Source organism: Nyctibius grandis (genome assembly GCF_013368605.1).
Source record: "Nyctibius grandis isolate bNycGra1 chromosome W unlocalized genomic scaffold, bNycGra1.pri SUPER_W_unloc_2, whole genome shotgun sequence".
In the NCBI taxonomy this organism is placed as follows: Eukaryota; Metazoa; Chordata; class Aves; order Nyctibiiformes; family Nyctibiidae; genus Nyctibius; species Nyctibius grandis.
The window spans coordinates 4,285,298-4,301,136 of record NW_027167473.1 but is presented as its reverse complement, the minus strand read 5'-3'; the positions used below and the strand labels follow the sequence as shown (position 1 = coordinate 4,301,136).

The window sequence follows — 15,839 nt, the reverse complement described above, 5'->3', positions numbered from 1 at the left end:
CCTTTTCCCTTTCCCTTTCCCTTCGGGTGGGGGGGAGGGTTAACAGAGAGCGTCTGCCACAGGTTTAATAGCCAGCCCAGCTTTAAACCGTGACAGGGCTCTACTCCTCATGTTATTATTAAATGTCTTGCTTTGACTGCAAAACAAAAATGGCATCAAAGACCATTGATAGCTGCATGGCTGAAACAAGATGCAGGCCATGTGACTCAGGAAGATACCACTGTAAGACATATGGCTGCCTCTCTATATAGGGGTGCTACTTGTACCTGGGCAAGATGATAGATGTCATGTTCCCTGCCTCAGGTACTAGTTCTGTAGGGTTACAAAGGAGTGGCTTCCAGTGCAATCTCTTGGATTGGACAGAAAGCTGTAAAATGCACACATATACTTCACACCACTGTTTTTGATGAATGTGTACAAGCCCTAAGGAAGGTGAGGCTGTCATATTGTGTGTCATTGCCTTCTCAGCAATAAGCAGTGACAACTCCATATGGTAAATGGAAACCACAAGCAGGTGTAATCAAGAGGATTGTCAAAAACTCACCTTGGCCTTGGTGAGAGTGGCAAGGTGATAGGATTAAAATCCCTGCCCCTTTTACTTTTGAATGCATAGAAGAGCTCTCCCTGAAATGGAGTACCTTTTGGAAACAACTTTCTTTTTCCTCACACTTTTTTCCTGTCCCTCTGTGGCCCTGCTGACTCTCAGAAGGGTTCTCATACCCTTTCACCCACTCTGCAGGTCCCCACAGCTCTAGCTGCAGTTACATTCATGCTGTTGGGAGTTCATCTGAGATCTTGCAGCAATGGGGAATGTGTTGGCAATAAAGTGATATTATTATCACCATCATCATCATCATCATTATCTAAAAGGTGCACCTGCTTTCCTTTTATCTGTTAAAACTATTTTAATTTCTCACATACAGGAAACGGAGGAAAAAGTTGCATGACTTTTCAGCAGAAAGGAGCACTCAGAAAGGAGCAACATGGTTAACATGACCAATGGGCCACACCACACCAACCCACCACCAGAGAACATCCAGCTGATGCATGTAGGTTTTACTGCCTGTATTTCACTCTAGACTGTCAGTGCCACAGCAGAACTCATCCTGCAGCTTTTAAACTTGCATCTGCCAAAGACTGATGACTAGATTCTCTTGGTGTTCTCCACTCAGAAGCAATTAGAAACTTAAGTTGCAAATGTGCAGTCAAATGAGAACATTGTCGAGGATGGTCAGCTTCTTAGCATGTGCAGCAGTACTGTAGCAGAGCCTGTGGACCTAGAACACCAGTACCAACAAAAACACCTCAGAAAGAATTTGTAACTGCAGTAGGGCTGGGTGTGTGCATGGGGATCATTTTCTTCAAGCACATTCATATCTTAAACTCTTTGCTGTTCCTGGCCTGACAGCTGGTGAGTAGAGAAGGCCACATATGATCTGGAACGTCACATTATGAATTCATACTTCAGACTCCCAGACACTATGAGCATGAGCTCAAAAGGACAATGCTCACCATGATCCCCATTCCAGTAGTCCATAAAATAAATGTTTCCATTGTTTCTGAAGCAGGAAGAAAAAGATGAGGGTTTTTGTATAAGAAAGGTGTAGTCTACAGCAAGTTTCAAGGGAGAAGTCTTTGTCCCACTGTAGTGCGGCAGGCAGAAAAAAGGCAAGGACTCTTCCATCGAGGATGCAAGGGCCAGAAGCTGAAAGGCCTAAGGCTCCTTTATTGTTATTCTACTACCCTATTTAACTGCTACAATGCAGGAGCCGGACTATGCAGTTCACGATGACATCAGCATTCACATGCTAAGCACTCATCCCCCATTCTGGGAAGAGCCACAGTGTTCTGGGCTCAAAACATCAACAACCATTCCTGTTTTCAGCTCTGTGTTCAGAACTGACCTTCAACACGTTTACTTCTTTCATGCCTCAAAAGGCCCTGTGAACTGGTCTCGGCTCCTTTATCTTAGAAGCAAGCAAAAACTATTCTCAGTGCAGTGTTCCCAAGCAAATCTTCTGCTCCCCAAGTAAAGCACAGCTGTTTGCAGGCCAAGGGTCTTCCACACTGTAGTAAATGGCAGGACTCCCACTGATTTCAGTAGGGTAGGATTTCACCACCACTCCCCAGAGCACACTGAATAGGAACATGCTAGTTTTTGTGAAAAGTGTTGGGCCTCATCAACCAAGGTGCTGCTGCTGTGAGAGGATAAGTAGTGAGGAGTTAAAAAAGTAACCTTAGAAATAAAAGGTCGGATGAAAAACTTATTTGGATAATGGAAGAGGATGTGTGTTTGGCTGGTGAAGTGGGGCTGGGGCAGACACCTCTCTGGCATCCCACCAGCCATTTGTGAGAACAACGCTCTACACACATGCCTATTCATAGCTTACATTGGCTTCTGTGGAAGAGGCCAAAGTTTACACTGTGCATAGTCATTCCTTCTGTGCCACCTTTCCCTGTAGAAGTCCATTGTCCAGAAAGTCTGCTTCCTGTAGCCATAAGCCATTCTTGCTCTCCTGTTCCACCATCACTGTAAATATTAGTGACAGCTCAGTGCAGGGGTGAGCCCTGGCTCCACTGAAGTCAATGGCAAAGTTCCCACTGACTTTGGTAAGGCAAAGATACATTTTCAAAACATCTCAGCTTCTAACACTTCCCCTTTAGGGACCTAAATCCATGGCCATTTTTTTTAAAAGTGGAGAAACCAAGAGTTCCTATTAGGAACAATGGAATGCCCTACCAGCAACAGCATCTCTGTTGAGACCAGTGGAGACCCCAGACAAAAAAATCTGTGCAGAATACCAGGCACTGCACAAGGCTTTTGGACCATTCTGCAGACTCCCCTAAGAACTGAACAATAGCTTTACTCTGGTGCTGCAGCCATGTGACATGGTATCCTTTGGCATTGTAAATAGCCATTTCCTGCCCAGATCCTTTATAATGGAAAGGACAAAAGAATGAATTAGCTACTGCTGTGTTGTCCATTAGAGAGCAGTATTCTTGCTGCATCTGGTAGCAATGGGTGTGTTTACTTTCCAAGTCTCTGTCCACAACGACTTTTCATTTCCTTATACCATGTGCATGTTGTTTATAACCTGCTTGAGATACAGCCCTTTGCAAATTAACTCACTTGTTTCCTCCTGTTTTGAGTTTAAAGGGGATGTATACACAAAAGTGTACATGAATGCACTAAAGTGTGTCAGTGCAATGTCTTTGTGCATGGGTGACAAGGACCTGTGCTTTGGTGCGCGTGAAAAAGTCTTTTTTTCCAGCAGTGCATTTCAAAAAAGGTATTCTCCAGTGAGCACATCACTGAACAAGAAACAGAGACTTTGTTTTCCACAAGCCATTACATGTCAACAACACATCACTCCATATTGGTCACCCCAACACCCAAACAGAAGTACTGGAGCAGGAACACAAACATCATTGGAGAAGGGAAAAAAAACCCTTGTACTGTCAGTGCTGTTGTTGCATGAACAGAAAAGATGTGAAAAAAAAAAACAAAAACATGTACTCCCTTTGTAGAGTTTTAAGACTAATTGTATTTGATGCCACCTCACCAAACTAATTATCTTTCTAGGAATTTACAGCGCTTTATTGATTGCATAGCATTCCATTACTGATACTGTGAATTTTAATATATGCAAACTACTAAATCATTACAGGTCTTTTGTTTTAAAGAGTGGTCTCCACTCCTACTGACTGGAAAACCTTTCCCTTCCCTCCCTTCATCCATGCACACAAAACCATCTGTCACACTTTAAAGCTGGGCTGGCTATTAAATGGATGGCAGACACTCTCTATTAATGCTTTCCCTCCCCCAGAAGGGGAAGGAAAAGAGAAAAGGGAGAGAGACTTATGGGTTGGAAAGTTAAAACAGTTTTAATAAACAATAACAATATAAAAGAGTATGATAATAATAATGGAAATAATCAAATATATACAAATCTATACAAAACCAAGATCGAGCTCCCCTGATGATGACCACGACACCACTGGTGCTGCAGGGCAGACTCCGAGAAGTCCCAGACTAGACTCAGCGATGGACAGGAACTGGATTCAGGAACGCACGGATTGGGATTGAAGGCAGGAGAAAAATGGACAGAGTCCTCTTCGGACGCTGGCCAAAGAAGAAGAGAGTGAGACCCTTGTGATCCCTCAGCTTTAAACTGAGAATGATGTGTATGGGATGGAACACCTTGTTGGTCAATTTTGTGTCACCTGTCTGTCACCGAGGTTCACCAAAACAACTCCACACAGATAAGAAACAAAGACAGACTAATTCATAACCAAAACCAACAAACAACAGGGATAACTAAATTAACACTGCGATAACATTTAACAAGCTGTGGGCTCGATATACCAGTCGGGGCTATTATTACTGCATGACATACACAAGAATGATGATCTAAAGTGTGCACACACTCACTCACAAAGGGGAAATCTCTCACTCAAGGGCACACAGATGACGGGATCACTCACCCAAAGGGAAAAGAGGTGAGGGCTCACTCAAGGCTCTATCCAGAAGGAAAAATCACTCACCAAGAAGGAGGTGAGGGCACTCAATCCCGGGAAGTTTCCTTGGGTGGCGTCCCAGTCCAAGGGGAGAGTTTCCATTCACAGACCCGCTGCTCCGAGGAGAACCACTCAAAAGGGGGTCTCCAGTGGGAGCCCCATTTATACCCTGGTCAGATCTGAACTGTGCCCATATATGGTCATGGTCCAGAACCTTCTCTGGGCCAAGGCGCCCCATTGGCTAGGACCCTGTCTGGTGATTGGGGGGGGGGTCCCGCCTTTCCTGATCTCCCCAACGGGAGTGGGGTGTATGTGATGATCGGCACTTGCCACCCTAAGGGCACGAAAGTAAGGCACAAAGGGCGAGGACGCTGCTGTCCTAGTGCCCTCATTTTTTTCATTGGGGCGAGTGTACCTGCCTGCTCCTCCCCAGAGGTGCAACCCTTCTATGGCTCTTCACTCATAATTAGTGAGGAATTTAGCAATGACCTTGGTTTCTCTAGGAATACGTCTAAGCAAGAGCCTTTCTGCATACCATTCCTACTGTTACCTCAGCAATAACTATAAAATTTGATCATTATCAGTCCTAGAAGCGGACACTGTCTGCAAAACATGCAGTTAGTTTCAGAAAGTGCAGTTACTTAGAAGGGACTTAGCTGAAAGTAAAAATCACTGAAAGGAAAATTGGTTCTGTTTTAGGCCAAACCAGGACACCATATTTATGTGTGTTTGTGTTGTGGTTTAACCCCAGCCGGCAACTAAGCACCACACAGCTGCTCACTCACTCCCCTCCCGGTGGAATGAGGGAGACAATCAGAAGGGCAAAAGTGAGAACACTCGTGGGTTGAGATAAAGACAGTTTAACAGGGAAAGCAAAAGCCGCGCGCGCAAGCAAAGCAAAACAAGGAATTCATTCACTACTTCCCATCAGCAGGCAGGTGTTTAGGGCCATCTCCAGGAAAGCAGGACTACATCATGCATAACGGTTATTTGGGAAGACAAACACCATAACTTGACCATCACCCCCTTCCTTCTTCTTCCCCCAGCTTTATATGCTGAACATGACATCATATGGTATGGAATATCCCTTTGGCTCGTTTGGGTCAGCTGTCCTGGCTGAGTTCCCTCCCAGCTTCTTGTGCACCCCCAGCCTCCTCGCTGGTGTGCAGGGCAGTATGAGAAGCTGAAAAGTCCTTGACTTAGTGTAAGCACTGCTCGGCAACAACTAAAACATCAGTGTGTTATCAACATTCTTCTCATTCTAAATCCAAAACATAGTATTATTATATCAGCTACTAGAAAGAACATTAACTCTACCCCAGCCAAAACCAGGACAGTTTGATCACATTTTTCACAAAATTCTGTATCCCCATTTCTCAGTCTTAAGTTTCAATTGCACATCCTGAGCTGCACAGCGTTCTTGCTCTCCCCTTATTAAACTTCTGTTAGTTTGCTTTCTCCTGGTTTGCATGTAAACTAAAATTGCCCTTTCACTCTCTCCTCCCTCTTTCTCCTTTCCTGACTGGTCTTTTCCTGCTGGAGTAATGGCCATACTGAAAGCATTATCTCTGAAAGCCACTCTGTGCTGGTGAGCTCATCTGTGGAAAATAGCAGGTATATAAGCCCAACACAACCCAGGGAACACCTCAATAGTCCTGGAGGTCCACAGGGTTGCAACAGCTTCCTCAGGCATGCAAAAGAGCCTCCTGACTCCTACTGAAACTCTCTTCACAGCGAAAGGTATTACACCACCATCTTATTCTCACTAGCTAGCAGGGCCTGGCAGTCTGAAATAGATTCAAAGTGAATCCTAGTGGTTTGGGATCACAGAGGAAACCTATCATCAACCCTGTTCATGTAGGGAATGCCTCTTCTCGTTCATAAAGATAGAGACCTCTATAGTTTAAACTCTACCAAATACATTTCTGCCCTTCCTGCCTTTTCTGGACTTATTGGTAGCAGGCAGCAGCTAACATTTGGAGATCCACCAGGAATTTTTCTTTGTAAAATAAAGTAAAAAGAGACCTTTGCCTAACTAACCCTGCCAGTTACTTGCAACAAACATGTAAGTAAACTTATGGATTTTGTCAGAAACAAAAGATGAGGAGAAAGCAATATATTTTTCCATAGGAGGGAGGTTACAAAGGACTTCTAAGCAATATAAGGATGCAACCACAACCTACTTTCTGTGGGATTATAGCTCCTAAATCCATTCTGTACTTTAAAAATTGTCCTTGGAATTTTAGTAATTAAAAGCAAGGAACACAAATTGCAAGTCAGAAGAGCCCAGGCTCCTATTAAATCAACAATAGTTACAAACAAAGCTAGCCAGGAATTTTCAAAAAAAGTAATGTTTTCTCAGAAAAGACCGTTTCATCAAGACCTAAAGTGTGCCTTGAAATGTATCAGCTTCAAGAAAACTTTCATTGTAGAAGGTTTCTGAGCTTTGGGCTGAGATTTTTAACTCAAGAGGATGGGATGGCCTCAAAGTAGCCAATGAAAGGAATGAGAAGCAAACAAGACATTTGAAAAGAGCTTGGCTCCAGACAATCAGGAGCAGAAGAGAACAAGGTGTTACTGGACCAACTCTCTGAGCAGTGTGAAATCACAGTGGATTTGAACTCCCTGGATATCCATGATGTAAAAAATACAGCCACACAAGCTGCATCAGAAAGGTGCTTGAGTTGTTTAGGAGACACATTGTTGGTTTCCAGAAATGGGAACATGCAGATGGAGCAGAAACCAACTGCTACACTGTGGGATTGGACTGGGCTGCTGGTGGCCCTGACCTTGAAGGAATTTAGCAAGAAAACAGGATGTGAGAAAAACAAGATACAGAGTGATATTCCAGCTGCCAACTATGGACTCGTGGCCGGCGCGTGGCGGCCAATCAGCGGTTGTGGTCGGGCACGTGAACAGCGAGCGCAACCAATCATAAAGCTAGCCAGCTAGAGGGGGGAAGATATAAAAAATGGAGTAAAATAAACGCGGGCGCTTTTTGCTTTTGCTCTTGCTTTGCTGCCTACTTGGAACTATCCTTCTGTCTCCTGTTTTTATTTGACCGCCGTGACAAATATAACGACAAATGGTGCCCCGTGTGAGGCACGACCGGGGTGTGTGAAACACGACCGGGGTGTGTGAGAAACGACCGGAGCATTTAGAGGTGCTAATTGACCGCGGACGACGAGCGGTGGTGGCGGTGCCCAACGTAGCTGAGACAGGTGGAGTGAGCCTGAGGTCCAGACCACTGTAACAGACACCTGGAGAGGTGAGCCGTTGGGGACTAATTAACATGGGAGCTAAAATTTCAGCCGAGGAACATTCCATACTAACGATACTGATAAGCATACTCGAAAGGAGGGGCATCAAATATGAGGAGAATGCCCTGACAACATTGCTGGCATGGTGTAAAAAGAATAATTTGCCATCTATGGCGCAGACTGCTTTCGAAGTTAGTACGTGGCAAAGCGCTGGAACGTCTCTCTTTGAGGCTGCCTCAAGGGGGGACAAGATCGCCACTGCGTCGTTGACGACGTGGAGATTAGTTATAGACTCACTGGAGCAAATGAAGGTGGACAGAGAGGCAAAGGCAGTGGCTGAGGCGGCTACAGCTCCTTTCACAGTGACTTTGCCCTCCGCGCCGTCAGAGCCCAGAGAACAGCAGCGGAACATTGATCCTTCTACCATCCCGTTACCCGAATCTGAGACTGAGCCACCCTTAATAGACCTTTCTGAAGAGGTGGAAGCGGGACATAGTTGCTGCAGAGCCCGAGGGTTGGGAAATTCAGGCGGTAGCGTGGAGGAGTTATTCACGCTGCAGCCAGTCCAGGTTACTGTGTCTGGCCCGGACCCGGCCAGGTTCTGGAGAAGATTAAGAGAGCACGCACTTGCGGACGGTGATTTCGGGGCCGCGGCTGCTATGGGTGGCGGGGTATTGGCTTGCCCAGTATATCGAGGGGACGGGAATGGCCCACCCGAGTGGGAGCCGTTTAATTGGGATGTGATTAAGGAGTTAAGAGCTACATGTATGCAACATGGTCTGGGCTCACCCTATGCTCAATCGTTATTGCGTAGTATTTTTACGGGAGACTTGACAGCCCACGACTGCCGCGCGATTGCTCAAGTGATACTGACCCCTATGCAAATGTTGCTTTTTGAGGCAAACAGGAGGCGACTGGCTAATGAACAGGCATTGATGAATTTGGAATATCCACAAGATGATCCCCGTTTTGGGGCCAGGATACCGCAGTTGATGGGAGATCCTCCGATGAATTCTCCCCAATTGCAAGCTCGCTTGCATCCTTTAGTCCTGCAACAGGGAAAAGAACTGGCCTTCCAGGCCCTGTTGCGGGTCCCAGATAACGGTGCTCCTCAACGATCTTGGACCACAATAAAACAAGGTCCAGGTGAGGGATACGTGTCATTTTTAGATAGGTTGAGAGATGCCTTAGACAAACAAATACAAAACGGGGCTGCTAAAGAAGCGTTGTTGTTACAGTTAGCAAAGGACAACACAAACGAGGACTGCAGGAAAATTATTGCAGGGATGGCAAACCGTAACCCCACCTTAACCGAGCTAATGGATGCTTGCGGGAAAGTGGGAACCACCACGTTTCAGATGGAGCATTTAGCAAAAACATTTGCGGCAGCAGTTAAGGTAGTCCATCGTTGTTATACATGCGAGCAAGAAGGTCACTTTAAGAAAAACTGCCCTAAGAAGTCGAAGTTGAGTAGGGGAGGTAACTCTGTTTTGATGTGTCATTGCTGTGGGAAGCTGGGGCATTTTGTGAAGCTGTGCAGGTCTAAGTATAATGCTCAAGGTCAGCTGATAACAACCAGCTGTAGAGTGCAGGGAAACTGGAGAAAGAACGCGGGGGGGAACCGTGTGCTGACACAAATGAATCTTCCCAACCAGTTCCAGGCCTAAGCAGTCAACTCTCAGCCCGAACCGCAGGGAGCGCCGGACTGGATGTTACCACAGCAACCGCAATCACAATAGAGAACAGCAGAGCGCATAAGGTTCCACTGAATGCCGTGGGACCCACTGGAAATGGGCTAAGTGCGCTATTACTCGGACGTCCTAGTGTAACCTTGCAAGGTCTATTTGTTTTACCAGGAGTTATTGATGCAGACTATATGGGTCAAATTTGTGCGATGGTATGGACTCCTACCCCCCCGTGACAATTTCCGAAGGTAGCCGGATCGTGCAGCTGATTCCTTTCCGAGCGCAAGTCACTTGTAAACAGGATAAGATCAGAGGGGAGGGGGGGTTCAGTTCGACAGGAACGCCGCAGATCTTTTGGGCTCAGAACATACAGAATACCCGCCCAACTTTAACTTGTGTAATCACCTTCGCCAAAGGAACCCCCTCGACAATACGGGTGACCGGGATGATTGATACGGGAGCAGATGTGACTATCATATCTGCACGTATATGGCCTCGATCCCGGCCCACCTGCTCGGCTGGCTCCATGCTGGCAGGAGTAGGTGGTGCGCCACAGAGTGTCCAGAGCCGATTTATGGTGCAAGTTCAGAGCCCTGGGGGTCAGACGGCAACAGTATGACCCTACGTGATTGATGTTCCCTTGAATTTGTGGGGACGGGATGTTCTGGGACAATGGGGAGTGGTCATTGGTACACAAAAGGATTTTTAATAGGGGCCACTGTTGTGGAGGGTGCACAGAGACCAACTCTGCCTCTAACTTGGCTAACAAACATCCCCGTTTGGGTGGAGCAGTGGCCCCTTCCTGAAGAAAAGTGTGTAGCCCTCTGACAATTAGTGGAAGAACAAGTAGCACAAGGTCACTTAGAACCTTCCCATAGCCCCTGGAACACCCCTGTGTTTGTGATTAAGAAAAAGTCAGGTAAATGGCGACTACTGCAGGATCTGCGGAAAGTAAATGATGTGATGGAGGGGATGGGAGCCTTACAACCAGGCATGCCCTCTCCAACTATGATTCCACGAAACTGGGACATTTTGGTTATTGATCTGAAAGATTGTTTTTTCACCATCCCTTTACATGAAACTGACAAATGCAAATTTGCTTGTTCAATACCTAGTAGGAACAACATGGCGCCTTGTCAACGATATCAGTGGACGGTATTACCGCAAGGCATGAAAAACAGTCCCACAATATGTCAATGGTATGTAGCAAAGGCGTTGACAACAGTACGGGAGCAATTTCCACAGGTATACTGTTATCATTACATGAACGATATTCTTGTGTCAGCTGCAGATAAAGCAGAACTTCAACAAGTATATCCAGTTCTGCGGCAATCATTGGCCACTTTTGGGCTGTGTATAGCACCGGAAAAGGTTCATCAGCAGGCCCCATGGAAGTACCTGGGAGTTAAGGTCTTGGATCAGACAACTGAGCCACAATCCATCCAATTCCGAGTAAACGTAAAAGCCCTGAATGATGTGCAAAAATTATTAGGGACCATCAATTGGGTAAGGCTGTATTTGGGCCTCCCGACTGCTCAATTGAAGCTGCTCTTTGACCTATTGAAGGGAGACACTGATTTGATGTCTCCCCGATCATTGACAGTGGAAGCCACCTTGGCTTTAGAGGAAGTGGCCAATGGTATGCGACAGAAAAAGGTAGGTACATCGTGTGGATTTAGAGACGCCATTAAGTTTATATGTAGCCATTGCCAACTATCATCCCATGGGATTACTGGGCCAGTGGAATGAGCGCTGGCAGGATCCGCTACACGCTCTAGAGTGGCTCTTTTTATCCGTTCAACCACGAAAAACAGTGAGCACTCGGACTGAGCTGATATCGAAAACAATCACGAAAGGACGCACACGATGCGTTCAACTCACGGGCCGAGAGCCCAGTCAACTGATAATTCCCATTGAACGCGATTGCGTAAGCTGGTGTATAGCAAACAGTTCACCATTTCAATTGGCCCTGGAAGGATTTGAAGGGCAGGTATCTTATCATCTTCCCAGTCACAAATTATTACAAGCTCATTCAGAGTTACAAGTGAGTTGTCAGCTGGCAACAGCGGCAGCAGCGGCAGCAGCAGCAATGGCAGCGGCGGCAGCGACTGAGGTGAGTGGAGGCGAGATCGGGCTGTAGCGGCGGTTTCCGTGCTCTGCCCCCCCCACCCCGAGCAGCAGCCCCGAGACCCGGAAGTTCCCGGCAACGAATCAGGAGAGGAGGGGACGTAGCACCACCCCCTGTTGATCGGGTGATAAAGAGCCTCCTGGAGGGCAGGGACTAGTCCCTGCCCAGAGGGGAGAGGGGGAGTCAGCAGTGACTGTGTGTGTCCCAGGACGGGGGAGGGCACAGCCCCAGGGGCGTGGCAGTTTGCGCAGCAGTTCTCACAGGCAGGGCGGGCGAGCAGGGTAGGCGGGCAGGCAGGTATGGTTTCCACTCGGCGGGGCCCTAAGTCCCTTGCGGGTGCCAGAAAAGACATGGCAACCCAAACGGACCTGCCGCGGAAGCATGCGGAGGTGCAGGTGGCAGGCTGCAGGGAGCGCCAGAGCCTGGCCCTGGCACTCGAGGGTAACGGAGACCTCACCTGTGTGAGGTGCGAACAGGTCGATGACCTGATCTCCTTGGTGGCCCAGCTCAAGGAGGAGGTGGAAAGGTTAAGGAGTACAAGAGCATCCCAGGAAGAGGATGGCGGGCAGTGCTGTTCCCTGCCTGTCCTGGGGAAAACGGACGGGCCTAATGCTCCCCGGGTAGTGGAGGATCCTCTTCCTCCTCCACTAGGAGCAGGAGGAGACCTAGGGGATGGGGGGGAATGGAGGCAGGTCCCTGCTCAGGGTGGCAGGCGAATCCCATCCCGACCTTCCTCCCCTCCCCACGTCCCCCTGCAGAATAGGTATGAGGTGCTGGAGCCTGAGCGTCTTCCTGAGTGTCAGGAAGATACAAATCTAGGTGAAAGACCCTCTACGGGACTACGTGAACAGAAGCAACCGAGTAAGAGGGTTGCAACCAGCTCCAAAAAGGAGAAAAGTAATTGTTATAGGCGACTCCCTGCTAAGGGGAATGGAGGGCCCCATATGCAGGCCAGACCCGACTCACAGGGAAGTCTGCTGCCTCCCTGGGGCTCGGGTAAGGGATGTTGCCAGGAGGATTCCTCAACTGGTGAGGCCCTCTGACTACTACCCACTATTAGTATTCCAGGTGGGTAGGGATGAGATTGAAGGGAGAAGTGCCAGGGCTATCAAAAGGGACTTCAGGGCCCTGGGGCGTTTGGTAAAGGGGGTAGGTGCGCAGGTGATATTCTCTTCAATTCCTTTGGTGTTTGGTGAAAATAGGGAAAGGACTATGAAAGTACAACAGATTAATATGTGGCTGAGAGACTGGTGCCGTAGGTGTGATTTTGGGTTTGTTGACCACGGGCCGGCTTTCATGGCACCGGGCCTGCTTATGCCGGATGGGGAACAGCTGAGTCAGAAGGGGAAAAGGGTTATGGCCCAGAAGATGGCAGGGCTGATCAAGAGGTCTTTAAACTAGGTTCGATGGGGGAGGGGGATAAGACCAGGGCAGCCACAAATGAACCTAGGGGCGACAGGCCTGCATCGGGGGCAAGGCCGCTAGCCCAGCTGAAGTGCATTTACACCAATGCACGCAGTATGGGCAACAAACAGGAAGAGCTAGAAGCCACTGTACAGCAGGAAGGTTATGATGTGGTTGCCATCACAGAAATGTGGTGGGATGACTCTCATGACTGGAGTGCTGCTATGGATGGCTATAGGCTCTTTAAGAGGGACAGGCGAAGCAGGAGAGGCGGTGGGGTAGTGCTGTATGTTAGGGAGTGCTTGGACTGTGTTGAAATTGAGGAAGATGATGAGGATGACAAGGTTGAATGTTTATGGGTGAAGATCAGGGGGAAGGTCGGCAGGGCGGACATTCCGGTGGGAGTCTGTTATAGACCACCCAACCAGGATGAGCAGGCAGATGAGGCGTTTTACAAGCGGCTGTCAGAAGCCGCCCGGTCGCCGGCCCTTGTACTCGTGGGCGACTTCAACTTGCCGGATGTCTGCTGGAAATACAACATGGCAGAGAGGAAGAAATCTAGGAGGTTCCTCGAATGTGTGGAGGACAACTTCCTCATGCAAGTGGTAAATGAGCCCAATAGAGGAGGGGCCCTGCTTGACCTGTTGTTTGTGAACAGAGAAGGACTAGTGGGAGATGTGAGGGTCGGTGGCCGTCTTGGGAATAGCGACCACGAAATGTTAGAGTTTTCGATAGTGGGGGAAGTAAGGAGGGGCAAGAGCAGAACTTCTGCCTTAGATTTCCGGCGGGCTGACTTTAGCCTGTTTAAGAGGCTGGTGGACCGAGAACCTTGTGAATCAGTCCTGAAGGGCAAAGGAGTCCAGGAAGGCTGGACATGCTTCAAAAGGGAATTGCTAAATATTCAGGAACAGGCTGTCCCAGTCTGTAGGAAGACAAGCCGTCGGGGAAAAAGACCGGCCTGGTTAAACAGAGAACTTAGGCTAGAACTTAAGGAAAAAAAGAGAGCCTACTTGCTCTGGAAGAAGGGTCGGGTAACTTGGGAGGTCTATAGGGATGTGGCCAGGTCATGTAGGGAGAAGATTAGAAGGGCCAAAGCTCAATTAGAGCTTGATTTGGCTGCTACAGTCAAAGATAACAAAAAAAGCTTTTACAAATACATCAACAGCAAAAGGAGGGTCAAGGAGAGCCTCCACCACTTGCTGAATGAGGAGGGTAGTGTAGTGTCAGGGGATGAGGAAAAGGCAGAGGTGCTCAATGCCGCCTTTGCCTCAGTCTTTAATGTCAAGACCGGTTGTCCTCAGAAGACTCGGCCCCCAGAGCCTGAAATTAGGGACGGGGGGCTGTGTGAACCTCCCAGGATCCAGGAGGAGACGGTTAGTGACCTGCTGTGCCAGTTGGACACCCACAAGGCTATGGGCCCGGATGGGATTCACCCCAGAGTAATGAAGGAACTGGCAGATGAACTTGCCAAACCACTCTCGATTATCTACCGGCAGTCCTGGTTAACTGGAGAAGTTCCAGCTGACTGGAAATTAGCAAATGTAACGCCCATCCACAAGAAGGGTCGGAAGGACGATCCAGGGAACTATAGGCCTGTCAGCCTGACCTCGGTGCCAGGCAAGGTGATGGCACAGATCATCCTGAGTGCCATTACACGGCACATGCAGGACAATCGGGGCATCGGGGCCAGCCAACATGGATTCATGAAAGGCGGGTCCTGCTTGACCAACCTGGTCTCCTTCTATGACCAAGTGACCCGCTTAGTAGATGAGGGCAGGGCTGTGGATGTATCTATCTAGACTTCAGTAAGGCATTCGACACTGTCTCCCACAGCATCCTCCTAGACAAACTGGCTGCCCGGGGCTTGGATGGGTGGACTCTTAAATGGGTTAAAAACTGGCTGGATGGCCGAGCCCAGAGAGTGGTGGTGAATGGGGCAAAGTCCAACTGGCGGCCAGTCACTAGCGGTGTTCCCCAGGGCTCAGTTCTGGGGCCGGTGCTGTTCAATATCTTTATAGATGATCTAGACGTAGGGATTGAGTGCACCCTCAGCAAATTTGCAGATGACACCAAGCTGGGTGGGAGTGTCGATCTGCTGGAGGGTAGGAAGGCCCTACAGAGGGATCTGGACAGGTTAGATAGATGGGCCGAGACCAACGGCATGAGGTTCAACAAGAACAAGTGCCGGGTCTTACACTTGGGCCACAACAACCCCATGCAGCTCTACAGGCTGGGGGAAGAGTGGTTAGAAAGCGGCCCGGTGGAAAGAGACCTGGGGGTGCTGATGGACAGGCGGCTAAACATGAGCCAGCAGTGTGCCCAGGTGGCCAAGAAGGCCAATAGCATCCTGGCCTCTATTAGGAATAGTGTAGCCAGCCGGTCTGGGGAAGTGATGGTCCCTCTGTACTCAGCACTGGTGAGGCCGCACCTTGAATCCTGTGTCCAGTTCTGGGCCCCGCACTTCAAGAAAGATGTTGAGGTGTTGGAGTGAGTCCAGAGGAGGGCGACCAAGCTGGTGAAGGGTCTGGAGGGTCTGACCTGTGAGGAACGGCTGAGGGAGCTGGGGTTGTTTAGCCTGGAGAAGAGGAGGCTCAGAGGTGACCTTATTGCAGTCTACAACTACCTGAAGGGAGGTTGTAGTGAAGTGGGAGTCGGCCTCTTCTCCCGGGCAACTAGTGATAGGACAAGAGGGCACAGCCTCAAGCTTTGCCAGGGGAGGTTCAGGTTGGACATTAGGAAGAATTTCTTTTCAGAAAGGGTTATTAGACATTGGAATGGGCTGCCCAGGGAGGTGGTGGAGTCACCATCTCTGGATGTGTTTAAGAAAAGACTGGACATGGCACT

At 48.6% G+C, this 15,839-nt stretch overlaps 1 pseudogene; it reads left to right on the top strand.

The window, feature by feature from the left end:
* The first annotated feature begins 275 nt into the window (after window positions 1-275).
* LOC137677145 (pro-neuregulin-1, membrane-bound isoform-like) overlaps window positions 276-15,839 on the top strand; it is an 88,722-nt pseudogene continuing 73,158 nt past the window's right edge.